This window comes from Erinaceus europaeus, chromosome 17 (assembly GCF_950295315.1).
Source record: "Erinaceus europaeus chromosome 17, mEriEur2.1, whole genome shotgun sequence".
NCBI lineage: Eukaryota > Metazoa > Chordata > Mammalia > Eulipotyphla > Erinaceidae > Erinaceus > Erinaceus europaeus.
Window position 1 is genome coordinate 74785773 of NC_080178.1, and position 15748 is coordinate 74801520.

Genomic DNA, 15748 nt, shown 5'->3' on the forward strand with positions numbered 1-15748 from the left:
TTAGACAGAGCTATCGGATGAGGTGAGCTCTGTGTCATTTTTAGCTCTGAAACTCGTAATACTATGATTTCTGGAAAGCATTTTCTTACCCTTTGTGATAACAGGAAGCCTCCAGTTGGCTTAATCAACTGGTAGGGAATTTATAGCTCTTGACAAAGAAGATAGATAATCATTTTCGAATCTGAAAATAAATTTGTCCTCTCTTTCACCTTTGACAGGATATAGAGATGGAGCTGTTAAGCATGCCTGCCCTGGTCTTGATTACTCACCTTTGGGGTGTATTACCTGACAGGATAGGCTGCTAGTTGGTTCTCAAATACTTGTTACCTGCATGGATGAATATGCTTCTGTCATATCATTGTTAGTGGTAGGTAAGCTAATACTTAGTTTTGATCATCTAGCATTTGCAGGTCTTTTAAGATTCCTCCTGAATACCTAGTAGAAATTATTTTGGGGGCCAGGCGGTGGTGCACCCTGTTAAGCGCACATAGTACAAAGCACAGGAACTCGTATAAGGATCCGGGTTCAAGCTCCTGGTTCCCCACCTGCAGGGGGGTTGCTTAACAAGCGGTGAAGCAGGTCTGCAGGTGTCTGTCTTTCTGTCTCCCTCTCTATCTTCCTTTCCTCTCTCCATTTCTCTCTGTCCTATTCAATAAAAATGGAAAAAATGGATGCCAGAAACAGTGGATTCTTAGTGTTGGCACCGAGTCCCAGCCACAACCTTGGAGGCTATATATATGAATGTATATTAAAGATGGCAGCAAATTTCCAAGTTGCTTTTGTGAATGGTTTCTTTATCAGCAGTATGGATGACATTCCAGAGCCAGACTCAAGGGTCAGCGAAATAGCTCCCTTTGGATAGGGCACTGCTTTGCCATGCGCACAACCCAGGTTTGAAGCTGTCCCCCAGCGTGCCAAAAGAAGTTTTGGTGCTGAGGTCTCTTTCACTGTCTTATTCTCTGTTTCTTTGCCTTCTTTGTGTCTGTCTACAAAAGTAAACAAATAAGTCTTACAAATAAAAACATCCTTAAAACAAAAGGGAGCAAAAGAGGGATGCCAGGGTCTGTGTTCTAAACCCCACAGTTGATGGTGCATGTGGGGCGGGCCCGGTCGTGATCTTGTCCCGGGCAGTGCTCGGCCCGATGCTTCTCTGGTGCAGAAGGCCCACTGTGGCCTGTGGATTGCTGTACAGTGCAGGTACTTCACCTCCTTTGGAGTCTCGAATGCTGTATGTAGTGCGTCTGGGTTTGCCGCTCAGTGCAGGAGAGTTTGCTGGCTGTCTTGGAGCACAAGAAGACCAGAAGACCGGCAATTTAAGGGCTATTCTACTTAGCACTGTTGTTGAGAAGAGTCGGCAAAGATTTTTGTGAGAGAAAAATCGGGGTCTATTTTGGCCATCTTGATTAGTTCTCACTCTTATGCAAGAAACCTTTACTTTCTAAAGTAGAACTCCTGGGCCAGTAAGATAGCTCCCCTGGAGAGTACGCTTGCTTTGTCCTGCCCACGACTCACATCTGAGTCTGGCTTCCATACACTGGAGGAACTCGTCTCTCTTTTTTCTCCCTCCCCCCTCCCTCCCTTCCTCCCTTCCTTCCTCTCTTCCTCTCCCTCTCTCTCTGAAAAAGTTGTCCCAGAACAATGATGACCAATACAAAAATAAATATAAAAATAGAACTCCGGGACCAGTTTGTGGCACAAGGACCCAGGTTCAAGCCTGCTGGTCCCCATCTGCAGGGGGAAAACTTCATGAGTGGTGAATCAGTGCTGCGGATGTCTCTCTCCCTCTCTATCTTCCCCTTCCCTCTCGGTTTCTGATGATCTCTATCCAATAAATAAAGATAGTAGCTAAAATAGAACTCCATATATTTATTTATTTTACCAGTGCTCTGCTAAACTCAGGTGGTGCTGGAGATTGAACATGGACCCTTCGGTGCCTCAGGGACGACAGATTTTCTGTATAACCATTATGCTACCCCTTCTTCCTTTTTCTGGAACTAGAAGAGTTGCTATAAGATCGGGGTTACAATCTCACAGACCTGCAGAGGCTCAGCAACTAACCAATACACAGCCTGTGTTTATGTTCTTCACTTTGTTTTTATGTTTATGTAATATAATTTAATCATCCCTGGCTTCTGGTGGTGGCAGGTATTGAACCTGAGATCTCAGAGCCTCACGCATGAGGGTCTCTTTGCAGAACCATTATGCTATCTACCCCTACCCCTTCATTTTGTTTGGAAATTACTTGGCCCAATTTGTTTATCTTTTGTTTCCCAAGTGTGGTTGAGATGTGGGTAGAAAGAAATGTCTAAGTTGTTGAAGAAAAAAAGTTTGGAGAAATGTGAGTGTGATGACACCTTCTGTCCTGGGAGCACTAGAACTCTGGCAAACTAGAAGGGCGATTCCAGCTCTCACAGTTTTCATATTCTCACACTGAACTGGGTTTTGAAAAAAAAGTTTTGTGTGTGTGTATGGGGGGGACACGAGAGAGAGGGTACTAGAGCACTGCTTGAGCGTGTGCACCAGCAGGGATCAAACTTACACATCTAAGTCCTGTCTTCTGCTCTCCCCCAGCCACCTCCTCCTCCTCTGCTGCATGCTGGGTGTTTTATAAAACCCGTATGGCTCACCACTAACATGGGAGCAAATTGCTTCCCAGGTCACCGCTTTGAATGGTCTACAAACCGAGGATACATGGTGGGGCCAGTTGTCCTAGGGCTGAGCCCGAGGGTCATGGCTTTCTGGGTGGGGCTGGTGTGGGGCTGCGTGTGGTCATCCCTGCAGGTTGGTGTGGTGGATAATCCAAGGTGTACAGTGTGGAAGCAAAAGCTATCAGATGATATCCATGTTTCTGTTCCAGTCATGTGCTTCTTCTCTTTGTAAACTGAACGCACATTCTCAACACTTGTCAAGGTGGTTGCCTTCGACTGACAACTGGAGCCAAGACCAGAGGATTTCTGTTTACACCTTCCTGTGACATGGAGTACTTAATTCTGGGGCAGTCAGGTGAAAAAAATTGTTTATATGAAGAGTATCAGTTCTGGGTGCTGAGAGTATGGAAGGAAGGAAAGGAGGGAGGGAAGGGAAAGGAAGGGAAGGGGAGGGAAGGGAAGGGAAGGGAAGGGAAGGGAAGGGAAGGGAAGGGAAGGGAAGGGAAGGGAAGGAGGCCTGGAGTGGTCAAAGAGGACTGGGAAGAGGAGGGACCTTGAAAATGGGCAGGCCAGGGTAGATAGCGTAATGGTTCTGCAAAGAGATTCTCATACTTGAGGCTCTGAAAGTCCCAGCTTCAATCCCCAGCACCATCATAAGCCAAAGCTGAGCAGTGCTCTGGTTGAAAAAGAAGGAAGGAAGGAAGGAAGGAAGGAAGGAAGGAAGGAAGGAAGGAAGGAAGGAACTTAACAGGAATAAATGATCTTGGCAGCTGAAGGCCTGAAAGAATGGGTGACTCAGGGACTCCTCCAGGGGAAGAGGGAAGTGGCGAGAGACAAGGAGGCTGAGCAGCCAGGAGGATGTGCAGGCTTGAGCTAGAGGACTCAGTGCTCCCACCTGACCAGTGTGGCTGCAGGGAAGGGAGAAGCCTGGCGCTGGGTGGGAGCCTCTCACCTTACCTTTCCTGGCTCCCAGGTAGCTGTCACTGGTCCTTGAAGGCAGTTCCACCCGATGAATAAGCTAATGCATTTCCCCTTGCTCCACTCCTGGGAGTGTGGGCTTGGCAGCTCCTGTACCTTTAAAGTAGTGAGTCTGTCAGCTTTTTGTGCTGGTGGTAGGGGTGCAGGGGTCACACTCAGGGCTTCTCAAAGGATGTGCTCTGTCACTGAGCCTCATCTCTGGGTGTGGCCTTGCTGTTGACTGGAGTGCAGCCACTAAGAACTGCCCCACATTTAGGAGCTCAGTAGATCTGGGTTTGAATCCTGATCTCGCAGCTTACTGAGAATGTGGCTGCGGCATGACTTTTGACTCCAATGTCCTCAGATACAAAATGGGGATAATACGCCTCCTGGGGTTGTACCCTGCAGATTAATGCTCAGTACATAGGTGTGCCAGGCCTTTTCAGTTATGGCACAGATAACGCACATTTGGATCTATAATGGTGTGTGTGTGTGTGTCTGTGTGTCTATATAAAATTATATCTAGTTGTGATCATGTCAGTCTATTCTGTGGGAGTAGAAGCTCCTATTTGGTGGGACTGGTAATGTCCTAGCCATTGTTTTACCCCTAAGCAGTTATAGAGTGCCAAGCACACAGGAAGGCTATAAACAAGGTGTACTCCTAAACCTATTTCAGTTTGCTATCTCTTGAAGTCTGATACATAGCTAAATTTTAGTTCCCTCATTTAAAATTTTTATTTTTAGGGAATCGGGTGGGTTAAGTGCATGTGGCTTATATAGTGCAAGGATCGGCTCAAGAATCCTGGTTCGAGCCTCCGGCTCCCCACCTGCAGGGGAGTCACTTCACAGGCGGTGAAGCAGGTCTGCAGGTGTCTTTCTCTCCCCCTCTCTGTCTTCTCCACCTCTCTCCATTTCTCTCTGTCCTATCCAACAATGACGACATCAATAACAACAACAATAATAACTACAACAATAAAACAACAAGGGCAACAAAAGGGAAAATAAATATTTAAAAAAAAACTTAAAAAATTTTTTAAAAATATTTTATTTATTGGGGACTGGGCAGTAGCATACCAGGTTAAGTGCACATAGTGCAAAGTGCAAGGATCGGTGCAAGGATCCTGGTTCAAGCCCCCAGCTCCCCACCTGCAGGAGGGTTGCTTCACAAGCGGTGAGGCAGGTCTGCAGATGTCTTTCTTTCCCTCTCTCTGTCTTCCCAATTTCTCTCTGTCCTGTCCAGCAACAATAACAGCAGCAACAACAATGGAAAAAAGATGGCCACCAGGAGCAGTAGATTCATAGTGAGGCACTCAGCCGCAGTGATAACCCTGGAGGCAATATATATATATTTCTCTCTCTTAATGAGAGAGACAGAGGGTAAGAGAGATAGCATAATGGCTATGCAAAGAGACCCCCATGTCTGGGGCTCCAAGGTCCCACTACCAAGCAGTGCTCTGGTAAAAACAAAAAAGGGGGGTGTGGTGAGAGATAGAAAGATCAGAACACTGCTCAGCTCTGGCTTATGGTGGTGCTGGGGATTGAATCTTGGAGCGTCAAGCATGTCCTTTGCATAGCTATTATACTATCTCCCCAGTCTTAACATTTATTTTGATGTTAGTTTTTAAAAAACATTTTATTGGGAGGGTTCATGCTTTCCAGTGCCGTACTGACACATGGGCACAGTTACTTCCTCATCTCCTTATATTCGGTGTCCGCAAAACACTTTCACCATCAGCCTAGGTCCTTTCTCACCACCATGTATCAGGACCCCAACACCCTCTGCACTCTCCCTTCCTCCAATTCAGCATCTGCTTTACTTTAATTAACTTGTGATTGATTGGGAGGTCTGCAGGCTGGGGCTTATCTCTTCAGTAGTTAAAACAAGTTAGGTCAAATCAGACAGCCTCATTAGGAGCATGTCAGGCTATCTTGCTAATCATTCTTCCATTCTTCTGTGGTGGACCTATGCTTTGTTAGGCTTGATGTCTATCCTGCCTGGGAGGCCTTCTTAAACACATTGCTGGAGTCTTTCCTGGGAGAGGGCTTGTGAATGAATGTGAAACGCCCTGAAGCTTAGGCTTCACTGTTCCACAGTAAACAGCCCTGTGTTTTGAGATCTAGACAACATTCCTTCCAGGCAGTCGTAGAAGCTATGAAAGATGTGGAGATTTACAGGAGAGAAGAATCAGGGGAAACGGATACCAGTTTTAGTAAACAAGCCCATGTTTCTTTTTATTTTAAAAATATACTTCTTTATTTATTTATTTTTATGAGGGAAGAGGAGGTGGAAGAGAGAGAACCAGAGCATCAGGGCCAGGTACTGGTGCACCTGGTTGAGCACACGTTACAATGCACAAGGACCTGGGTTCAAGCCCCCAGTCCCCACTTGCAGGGGGGAAAGCTTTGCAAGTGGTAAAGCAGGGCTGCAGGTGTCTCTGTCTTTACCCCCCCTTCCCCCATTCCTTCTCAATTTCTGACGGTCTCTAGCCAATAAATAAATAAATAAATAAATAAATAAAATTTAAAAGAAAAGTCAAAACCAAGAGAAACAAAAAAGAAAGAAAGAGAGAGAGAGAAAGAAAGAAAGAAAGAAAGAAAGAAAGAAAGAAAGAAAGGAGAGAGAACCAGAACATCACTCTGGCAGGTGCCATGCCAGGGACTGAACTTGGAACTTTATGCTTCAGAGCCCAAAACTTGATCCAGTGCTCCACATCCTGGACCATTATTTCTTTTGATGTCACATTTATTGAGCACCTACTGTGTACCCAATGCTTTGTGCTTATTGGGACATGGCTGTGAAAGCAGAAGTCCTTGTCCTTATTCCAAGGAGGACACCTGGACACCTTGGTCTGAGGCTGTGGGGATAAAGCCACAGTCAATGAAAGTACTTTGGTGCCTTAGTTTCTCTTTCTGACTTCTTTCCACTTTCCCTTTTCTGAGAGTGAGGGCTATAGAGTAGAATCCTTGCTCCAGTGAAAGAATTATCCTTAATGGCCTGGGGTGGGGAGTGGCAGGCACAACCCTTTCCCTCCCTCCATCCCTCCCTTGTGATCATCCTTTCTCTACCAAAAGTTCTCTCTGCTTTGGGGCTGATTCCAGCCACCGTGTGACAAGTAAAAGTCAAGCAGGCATTTCATTCTAACTTCAGAATCCTAGTTGGGGATGCTTCTTAAGCTCCTCGTTCTAGAGGGGCAGTCTCAAAGAAGAGAAGAGTGGCCTGGAGAGGTAGTCTGCCCGCCTTGCTGTTTACGGTGTGGCCACAGTGGGGCGGTGACTCAGAGCTGCTCTTGCACCATCACCAGATTGTGTGGGAGGGTGGGAGGAAGGGGAATGAATGAGCAGGAGCAAGTGGCTGGTGGATTTGTAACACCCTGGGAGACAGCTGCTCAAGAACCGAAACCAAGAGAGCACACAGTCTGGAAGTCCGCTCCACTTCTGCAGGCGGCCAGAAACCTCCTTCCCCGGGGGACCCCACCCTGGGTTTTCATAAGGCAGAAGCTGGGGCAGACATAGTCTGGCCATGGAGCTCCAGGAGAGAGGGAGTGTGTCTGCTGCCTTTCCCAGAAACAGCATGAGAGCAGGTTAGTCCTGTCCGGTTTCACAGGGATTCTGTTTGCTGCTATGTATTCTGCATCAGGAAAGGCAAGGAATGACCCAGAGAAAGGGGACGGTTAATAGTTGGGAGTGTCTGCCATTTGAAGAAAAAAAAAAGGCAAAAACAATTGAATTCAATTGGCAATAGGATAAAGGCATCATTAACTACATCTTAGGGGTGTCATTACAGAGAATATTCTAGTGGCAAGTGAGGCCAGGGAAGCCAGCCTGACTTAGAAAAATAAGTTTCTCAGCCTGGGAGGTGGCACAGTGGCTAAAGTAAGGTCCTAAGTTCATCTCTGACATATGCTGGAGTGATGTTCTGGTTCTCTCTCTCTCTCTCTTTCTCTCCTCTCTCTCTCTCTCTTTCTCTCTTTCTGTTTCCTCTCAGATAAATAAATCCTTTAAAATATGAGCTGGTATTGAGTGAACCTGAAACATCTGGAGAACCTAGTAAAATATGTAGCTTTTAAAAATTGTGTTGGGAGGCATCAGAGCTCACTCTGCATTTGCCAAGGACAGCACTTGCTCCTTGGAAGGTGTGAGTGCTTGAAGTTGATGTGGTTAATTGTGTGGCTCCCTTATGCCCCCACTCTGTGCCAGGCTCTGCCCCTTTTGGCACCTCTGGACACTAGAACAATCACTGACTGCTGCTTCAGGTGGTGCGCCTGGGATTTAACTGGATTTTGCTGTCTCTGTCTCATTTGCTATGTGACAGGTGTGGACAGTGTGGGAGTGGGGAAGGCCACTCTCTCCTGGGCTGGTCGAGTCTACTAGCTCAAGTGTGGGATGGTTTATCAGGGCCTGTGGGGCCTGCCCTTCCCTGTTCTGTGATCCTGCTGGGCTGTGATGTTAGGAAAGGAAGTGGAGGTTTGTACCACCTCTTCCTGAAGGTGATGTCTTTTGGTGCTCAGCTACTTGAGATTAAGGAGGTTGAAGGCCTGGTTCATGGACACCATGAGGTGTATACCAGGAAGATGCATGAAAAATAAGTGACTGACTACTCCCAGTCCTCGGGGAGTTTAGGATCTTGTTGGAGTTGGGGGGGGGGGCGGGAGGTGGAGAACAAATACACATTAAGTAGAGAGCAATGCAGTGTCTTATCAGGCACAAATTGTAGGTTTCACACCAAACACTCTCTCACCTCACAAAAGGGAGATCCAGGTGAGGTTTGCATCATTGTCCTGTGTTTTTAATCACGGAGTAATTTCCTCTTACATGTTTACATTCCAGCCTTGGATTTTCTGTGTTGAAGGTATGAGCCCTCTTTGCAGGGCTGGGGGAAGTTGCAGGGAAGGGCTCTTTCTCAGAGTTACATTATATGGAACTGGGAGAGAGCCAGAGAGGAAACATTCTTGGCATGTTGGTGTCTCATTCTGCATTCCACTGGCAATAGGAGCAGGAGCTACTGTCTCTACAAGCTGATGGCTCTTAAGTTTCAGTTTCTTCTTTCTTTGTGACATAAGCCCAGACTTTTGCAAAGTTTGTTTAGCTCATTGGAAGGCATGACCTTTCAGTAAGGTGGGTGTCTCCTCTTAGTCAGTTTTCATTCATTCATCCAGGGAAATGTAAGAGTGGCAGACAGTGTTGTAGGCTAACAATGGCCGTGAAGACAGGCAAGGACCTTGCTTTTCATGGGACACACTGACGCTCATCAAACACATAAGAAGAATAACAGTTTATAGTAATTAAAATAGGGGGGTGTGATAAGAAGGGCTGGAGCCGTGGGTGGCTGAGTAGAGTTCCGAGACGGTGATCATTCTGCTGAGATCTGACAGAGAGCCAGTTGTGACGGTATGAGGAAACCATACCAGTTGTGACGGTATGAGGAAAGAGCACCGAGGCTGAAAGGACAGCGGCACAGAGATTAAGTAGGAGAGAGCCTGATGTTACAGCAGCAGAAGAGAGACCAGTGGGGCCGGGACAGAATGAGGCAGAAGGGCAGCATGAGAAGAGAGTGGATGGAGTTAGGCAGAGGTCAAAACATTGAGGAACTTGAATTTTGGTATGTCATGTGCAGTTGATGCAGGCTTAAAGGAGTGTGACATGATCCTACTTAGATTTGAGAGATTCCCATGTGACTTTCAGTGATGAGAATGAGTGGGGGGCCTGGTGGTAGCGCAGTGGGTTAATCGCACATAGTGCAAAGCACAACAACCCCATTCAAGCCCCTGGCTCTCCACCTGTGGGGGGGGGTTTGCTTCACAAGTGGTGAAGCAGGTCTGCAGGTGTCTCTCTTTTACTCACCCTCTCTATCTTCCCCTCCTCTCTCAATCTTTCTCTGTCCTATCCAACAACAACAGCAGCAACAACAACAATAATAGCAATAGCAACAATGATGGAGGAAAAACATAAAGCTGGCCTCCAGGAGCAGTGGATTCATAGTGCAGGCACCGAGCCCCAGCGATACCCCTGGAGGCGAAAAAGAGAGCGAGAGAATGAGTAGCACACAGAGGTCAGGGAGGAAACAGAAAGGTGGGGTCAGGTGGGGGCTCACGCAAGTGCAGACACTACAGTGCACAAGGACCCAGGGCCAAGCTCCTGGTGTCCATCTGCAGGGGGAAGAGCTTCACAAATGGTGAAGCGGGGCTGCAGGTGTTTCTCTGTCTTCTTCCCTCTATCTCCCTCTCCTCTCTCAGTTTCTCTCTGTCTCTATCCAATAATCAAGAAAGGAGGAGTTTAAAAAAGAATAAGGAGCAGAAGCAGAAAGGAGAAGCTGGGTAGCTTTTGATTATTTTGTCAAGTGATGGCCACAGGGCCAGCTGTAGAGATGGAGAGATGTGAGGAGTTCAGAGTGTGCTTTGAAGGAAGATGCAACAGGACTTGTTAATATCCGCGGAGGTGATGGTAAAGACAGGAACAGAGGGCGTCTCCATGGCTACTGCCTGGTGATGCTCTCTCTCTCTCTTTTTAATTTCTTCTTTATTGGGGAATTAATGTTTTACATTTGACAGTAAATACAATAGTTAGTACATGCATAACATTTCCCAGTTTTCCATATAACAATACAACCCCCACTAGGTCCTCTGTCATCCTTTTTGGACCAATGATCTTGATGGGACTGAAGACGCCTGGAGGAAGAGTGTGGGATGTGGTATGAGTATGGGAACGAGGCTTCTTGTTTTGCCCTGGGACAGGGTGGCTGCCAGTTGGCTGTGGCTTAGTTAAGGCTGGTCAACTTGAGCAAACACTGGCTCCCTTCTGTATGCCGGGCATTGTGCAAGCCTCCATCACATATATCCTCCCACTTTAGCCTCACTACAACCTTTGAAGGGATGTTGCTATTCTCTGCTTGCCAGGGGACAGTTCAGGGCTCAGAGAGGTAGCTTGCTTTAGTTTGAAAGCAGACTTCTGACTCCAGGATGCTGCATTGACATGTAGCTCATGGGGGTGTTGAAGGAGGCTGGCTAGTGCTAAGTTGCTTGTTTGCACACGGCAAGAGGCAGGAGACTATGTGATTCCTCATGACCTTACTCCATGCATCTTGAACAGGGCTGGGGAATGTTCAGTCCATGGGCTGTGTATGATCTGCAGCATGACTTGCTTTGGTCCTGCCAGGGCAGTGGCAGGTAGGACTATAAATTCAGTAAATCTAGGAACTTTTTTGTAGCAGTATTCGGTTCTTTTTTAAACTGCTTCTGCGGTGATTCCTAGGGCTAAGTGTCTGTCTGGATGACGAATCCAGAATTCTCAATTGTCTGCAGCCTTTTCTCTCTCTCTCTCTTTCATAGGACAGAGGGAAATTGTGAGAGGAGGGGGAGATAGAGAGGCAAAGAGACAGGGAGGCATCTGCAGCACTGGTTCACCACTCATGAAGTTCCCCCCTGCAGGTGAGGCTCAGGGGCTTGAACCCAAGTCCTTAAGCATAGTAATGTGTGCACTCAAACAGCTGTGCCACTACCTGGCCCCTCAATGCTAAATTTTAAATTGATGATTTTGTATGGCCCTTGGCAGTAAAAAAAAAAAAAAAAAAAAGTCCTCCATCCCTAATCCAGAAAAAGTGTTTATCAGAGTAATGTCCATGTAGAGTGAACGGTTGGAAGCTTGACTATTTCAAAACAGCAACTCCAAAGACCCACAGCGTCTTGGGAAACATCCCACATACAAAAGTGATTCTTACAGAATAAACATACAGAATAAACAGTGTTGTGGAATTGTTTCATTAAATCAAGATAAAAGCAGCTTTAGGAACTGTTGAGAGATTGTGGCAGGTCTGCTTCAACCCTGGCGGCTACCTCTTTCCCTGTAGGAAAGTTTCTGTTACCTTCTGGGGGACCTCACTTGGGCCATTATTAGGTGACTTAGAATACTGAGTGGGCTTGAGAGTCAGAGTTTTACAGCAGGAAAGCAAGTGGGTTAGCAGGCCCGGAGGCGGCGCTGACTGTGGCTGCAGACCTGTGGGGTGACTTTCACTACGTCCCGGGATCCCGTAGAAGAGGCAGGAGGTCTGGCGTGGCAGATGCTGCCAGCTTGCTGATGAGGAGGTCTGGATGGAGTCCCTCTTACTCTTCCAGGCTGACACTTCCCTTACGTTTGATGCTGTGCCTTCTTTATTTAGAGGCGCATGGGCCCGATAAGAGCACTCCTCTCACACTCACAGCCTTACGAATGCCACCACTGGCAGATTTATCAGGGTGCCCCGACCTCCGCTCCCGAGCACCATTCACCGGGCTCCACAACTTTTTGTTATGCCCTGAAAATGGCTGGACTGAGTAACTGGCTCCTTTCCGTCTAATCAGCCAGAATGGCTCTTCACATTATAGTCACAATCTCTATGAATAGAATTTTTTTTTTTTTTTTTGGCACCAGGGTTATTGCTGGGGCTCAGTGCCTGCATGACAAATTTACTGTTCCTAGTGGCCATTTTTTTTCTCCCTGCCTCTCTCTTTCTTTTGATAGAGACAGAGAGACAGGGACAGGGAAGGGGGACAGACAGGGAAAGAGAGAGACACCTGCAGCACTGCTTCAGCCCTTGTAAAATTTCCACCCTGCAGGTGGGCTTAAACCAGATACTTATGCTCAACCTGGTCCTCTCTACAAATGAAAATTAATTTTGCAAGAATACTGCAACAAGCTGTAGGACTGATCTCACCATGGTTCTAGGTGGGCTTTTCCTTAAACTGAGCCATAATAAGTCTCCATTTCTTGGGGCTGGGTGGCATACCTGGCTGTTCATGTTAAAATACACAAGGACCCTGGTTTGAGTCACCACTTGCAGGCGGAAAGTTTTGTGAGTGGTGAAGCAGGGCTGCAGGTGTCTCTCTCCCTCTCTCTCACCCCCTTCTCTCTCGATTTCTGGCTGCCTCTCTCCAGTCAATAAGTAAAGAGAATTTAAATTCTCCCTAGTCCTTACTGTGTTCTCTTATCGAGTCTTTTGCGTTTGCTATTAGATTTCCCATGGGCTGAACCTTAGACCTTTCCAGCTGGAGCCTGTGAAGACGTGCTTACTTATGGCGAAGGTTACCTGTGACCCACCCTCCTTCTCTGAGCTCATGCTCCCCCCACCTGGTCCTTCTCCCGAGCGATTGGCTGTTGTTCAGTCTAGGAGGGTCCACTGCTGGGAGGAGGAGCGCAGTCTGAGAATAAAGGCTAGCCTGTGTTCTGCCTCCTTCACCAAACGACTCTCTCAGTGGCCTGAAGAGCAACAGAAGTCTTTGTATGGAAGTGAGAGAGAGAGAGAGAGAGTTAGTTTCTGTGCTCCCTTGAAACCAAACCAACCACCTGGCTCCCAGCCGGACCATCCCCATCACTACCAAGGAGCAAGGTGGCAATTCAGGTTTCTGAACAGGTATTTCAGGGGATTTGTCTGTACCTGCTGAATGTGTCTTGAGACAGAGTGATAGGACGTGAGTGTCTTCATGGGTTTTAGAATCAGAAAACAGAGCAGGTGGGGTTTTTGGGCTGAGGAGTCAGGTACAGCAGGTGAAATGACAGGGCTTTGTGGTCTCCACCTGGGTGTGGAGATCCAGTGTTAGTTAACAGGGATGGTGGGTTGGAGATACTCTCTCAGGAAGAAATCTGAAGGATGGGGAGTCAGGTGGTAGCTCAACGGGTTAAGCGCAGCTGGTGCAAAGCGCCAGGACCGGCTCAAGGATCCTGGTTCGAGCCCCCGGCTCCCTACCTGCAGGGAGTCACTTCACAAGTGGTAAAGCGGGTCTGCAGGTGTCTATCTTTCTCTCCCCCTCTCTATCTTCCCCTCTTCTCTCCATTTCTCTCTGTCCTATCCAACAACAACGACAATAATAACAACAGTAATTATAACAATAAAACAACAAGGACAACAAAAGGAAATAGAGAGAGAGAGAGAGAGAGAGAGAGAGAGAGAGAGAAAGGAAGGAAGGAAAAGAAATGAGAAGGGTAGCGGAGTGCAGGAACACAGGAGTTGCCTTCACGACGCCTCACTGACTCCTTCTGTGCCTGTGCTCCTCACCTGCGGCCAGGTGTTACCATGTGCAGCCTGCCCTCCTGAGTGTTTGGGATGACTAGTGACAGCCCACACACCTAGCTCTGTGCTATAGATAATTGGATACATGAGTAAAGCTGAGCCTTCAGCTGAACAAATTCGGACAGCGAGATCAGTGTTTAAGACCTCAGTACTCAGGAGGCATCTCTCTGTTGCTCTGTTGCATCTCTTCTCGGTGTATGTCTTTTTTTTTTTTTTTTTTTTTCCCCAGAGCACAGCTCAGCTCTGGTTTATGGTGGTGTGGGGGGATTGAACCTGGGATTTTGGAGCCTCAGGCATGAGATTCTTTTTGCATTACCATTATGCTGTCTACACCTGGCCTTCTACGTATGTCTTTTTAAAATATTTATTTTAATGCTCAGCTCTGGCTGATGGTGGTCCTGGGGACTGAACCTGGGACTTCAAAGCCTCAGGCATGGAAATCATTTGCGGTACCATTATGCTGTTTCCCCAGCTTCGATGTATATCTCTTTAATTTAGTGTTTTAATAACATCCCATTACCCACAGCTTCAGTTTCCCTGTGAGTCACATGGGGGTGAAAGTACCCATCCTGCCTGCTACCTCGGGGGGTACCTGGGAGGGTCAAATCCAGGAATGTGGCCTCACTTTGTGGAACATCAAGTATTGGTGAGTGGGAAGGCAAGTATTTATTCTTAGAGAAGAAAATTCAGGGAAATGTCTCTAGGTCTCATCAAATAATAGCTGTATTTTTGTTTAAAACCCCCTCCCCCGGGGGTAAAGTGAATGTTTGTTCTTTTGTTCTGTGTACTTGTGTGGGAGGTGTGGGGAGAAACTCCACAACACTGCCTCACTATCTGTGGTGGTCCCTTGGGTGCTGTCCCCCGTGGAGAGCTGGGAAGCCAACCCAGGGCCTTTGTGTATTCTGCTTGATGACTTATCTCGTGGATCCTTTTTAAATTTCTTTTAAAAAGTATTTTTTAATTTATTTTGAATAAAGATAGAAATTGAGAGGGAAGAGAGAGATAGAGAGGGAGAGAGACAAGAGAGACACCTGCAGCCTTGCTTCACCACTTGTGAAGCTTCCCCCGTGCAGGTGGGGACCAGGGGCTTGAACTCAGGCCCTTGAGCACTGTGACATGTGCTGTCTACCAGGTATGTGCCACCACCTGGCCTTTCTTTTGTTCGCTTTTAATGTCAGAAGGTAAATTTTGTCCTGTTGCCTATGTCTTTTATTATTATTATTACTATTAGTGATATACTATTGATTTACAAAATTATAAGATAGTACAAGCATAATTCCACACCTTTACCACCACCAGGGTTCCGTTTCCCCCTTCTCTCATTGGAAACTTCAGTAATTCTCCCATAGTCATAGATATGGGTTGACTTTCTCTTTCTCTTCCTCCCACCCCCTCTCTTGTTACTTTTTCTCTATTTATTTTTTGTCCTTTTTTTTTGTTTTTCTATAGTCCTGCTTTCACTTCCTTCCTTTCTGAGTCATACCTACACCTATGACTACTTCCAAGTGTCCTTTCTTTTTCTTTTCCCTCCTAATTTTTATTAATCTTTTCCTAATTTTTCTAATTATTATTATTCGCTAATATTTATTAGACAGAGAGAAATTGATAAAGGGCAGTGAGACAGAAAGAAGGAGAAAGGGGGTCGGGCAGTAGCACAGTGGGTTAAGCGCACGTAGTGCAAAGCGCAAGGACTGGCTGAAGATTCCCAGTTTGAGTCCCTGGCTCCCCACCTGTAGGGGAGTCGATTCACACAGGTGGTAAAGCAGGTCTGCAGGTGTCTATCTTTCTCTCTTCTTCTCCGTCTCCCCCTCCTCTCTCAACTTCTCTCTGTCCTGTCCAACAACAACAGCATCAGTGGCAACAATAACAATGATGCTAACAAGGGCAACAGTGGGTCCTGGTGGCATTTAGGTTCAAAGACCTCTAGTCACCTTCCCCTATCACTACTCCTCTGGGAGTATGGACCAAAATTCTTTTTGGGGTGCAGAAGTTGGGTGTGTTCTGGCTTCTGTCATTGCTTCTCCGCTGGACATGGGTGTTGGCAGGTGGATCCACACCCCCCAGCCTGTCTCTATCTTTCCCTAGTGGGGTAGGGTTCTGGAGA

General features: G+C 47.0%; 1 protein-coding gene across 10 annotated transcripts in view; it reads left to right on the forward strand.

Moving 5' to 3' along the window:
• The window catches only part of PLEKHA7 (pleckstrin homology domain containing A7), a 262522-nt gene that overhangs the window by 135709 nt on the left and 111065 nt on the right, over positions 1–15748 (forward strand). Inside the window, exon 1 of one of the 10 annotated variants that reach the window (XM_016185094.2) lies at positions 6962–7186. The exons of 8 other annotated variants lie outside the window; for them this stretch is intronic. The gene's annotated coding sequence lies outside the window, so the exon portion shown is untranslated. Of the gene's footprint in view, positions 1–6961; positions 7187–15748 lie in introns of those variants that run through there. One more of the 10 variants, XM_060177095.1, reaches the window with a different exon arrangement.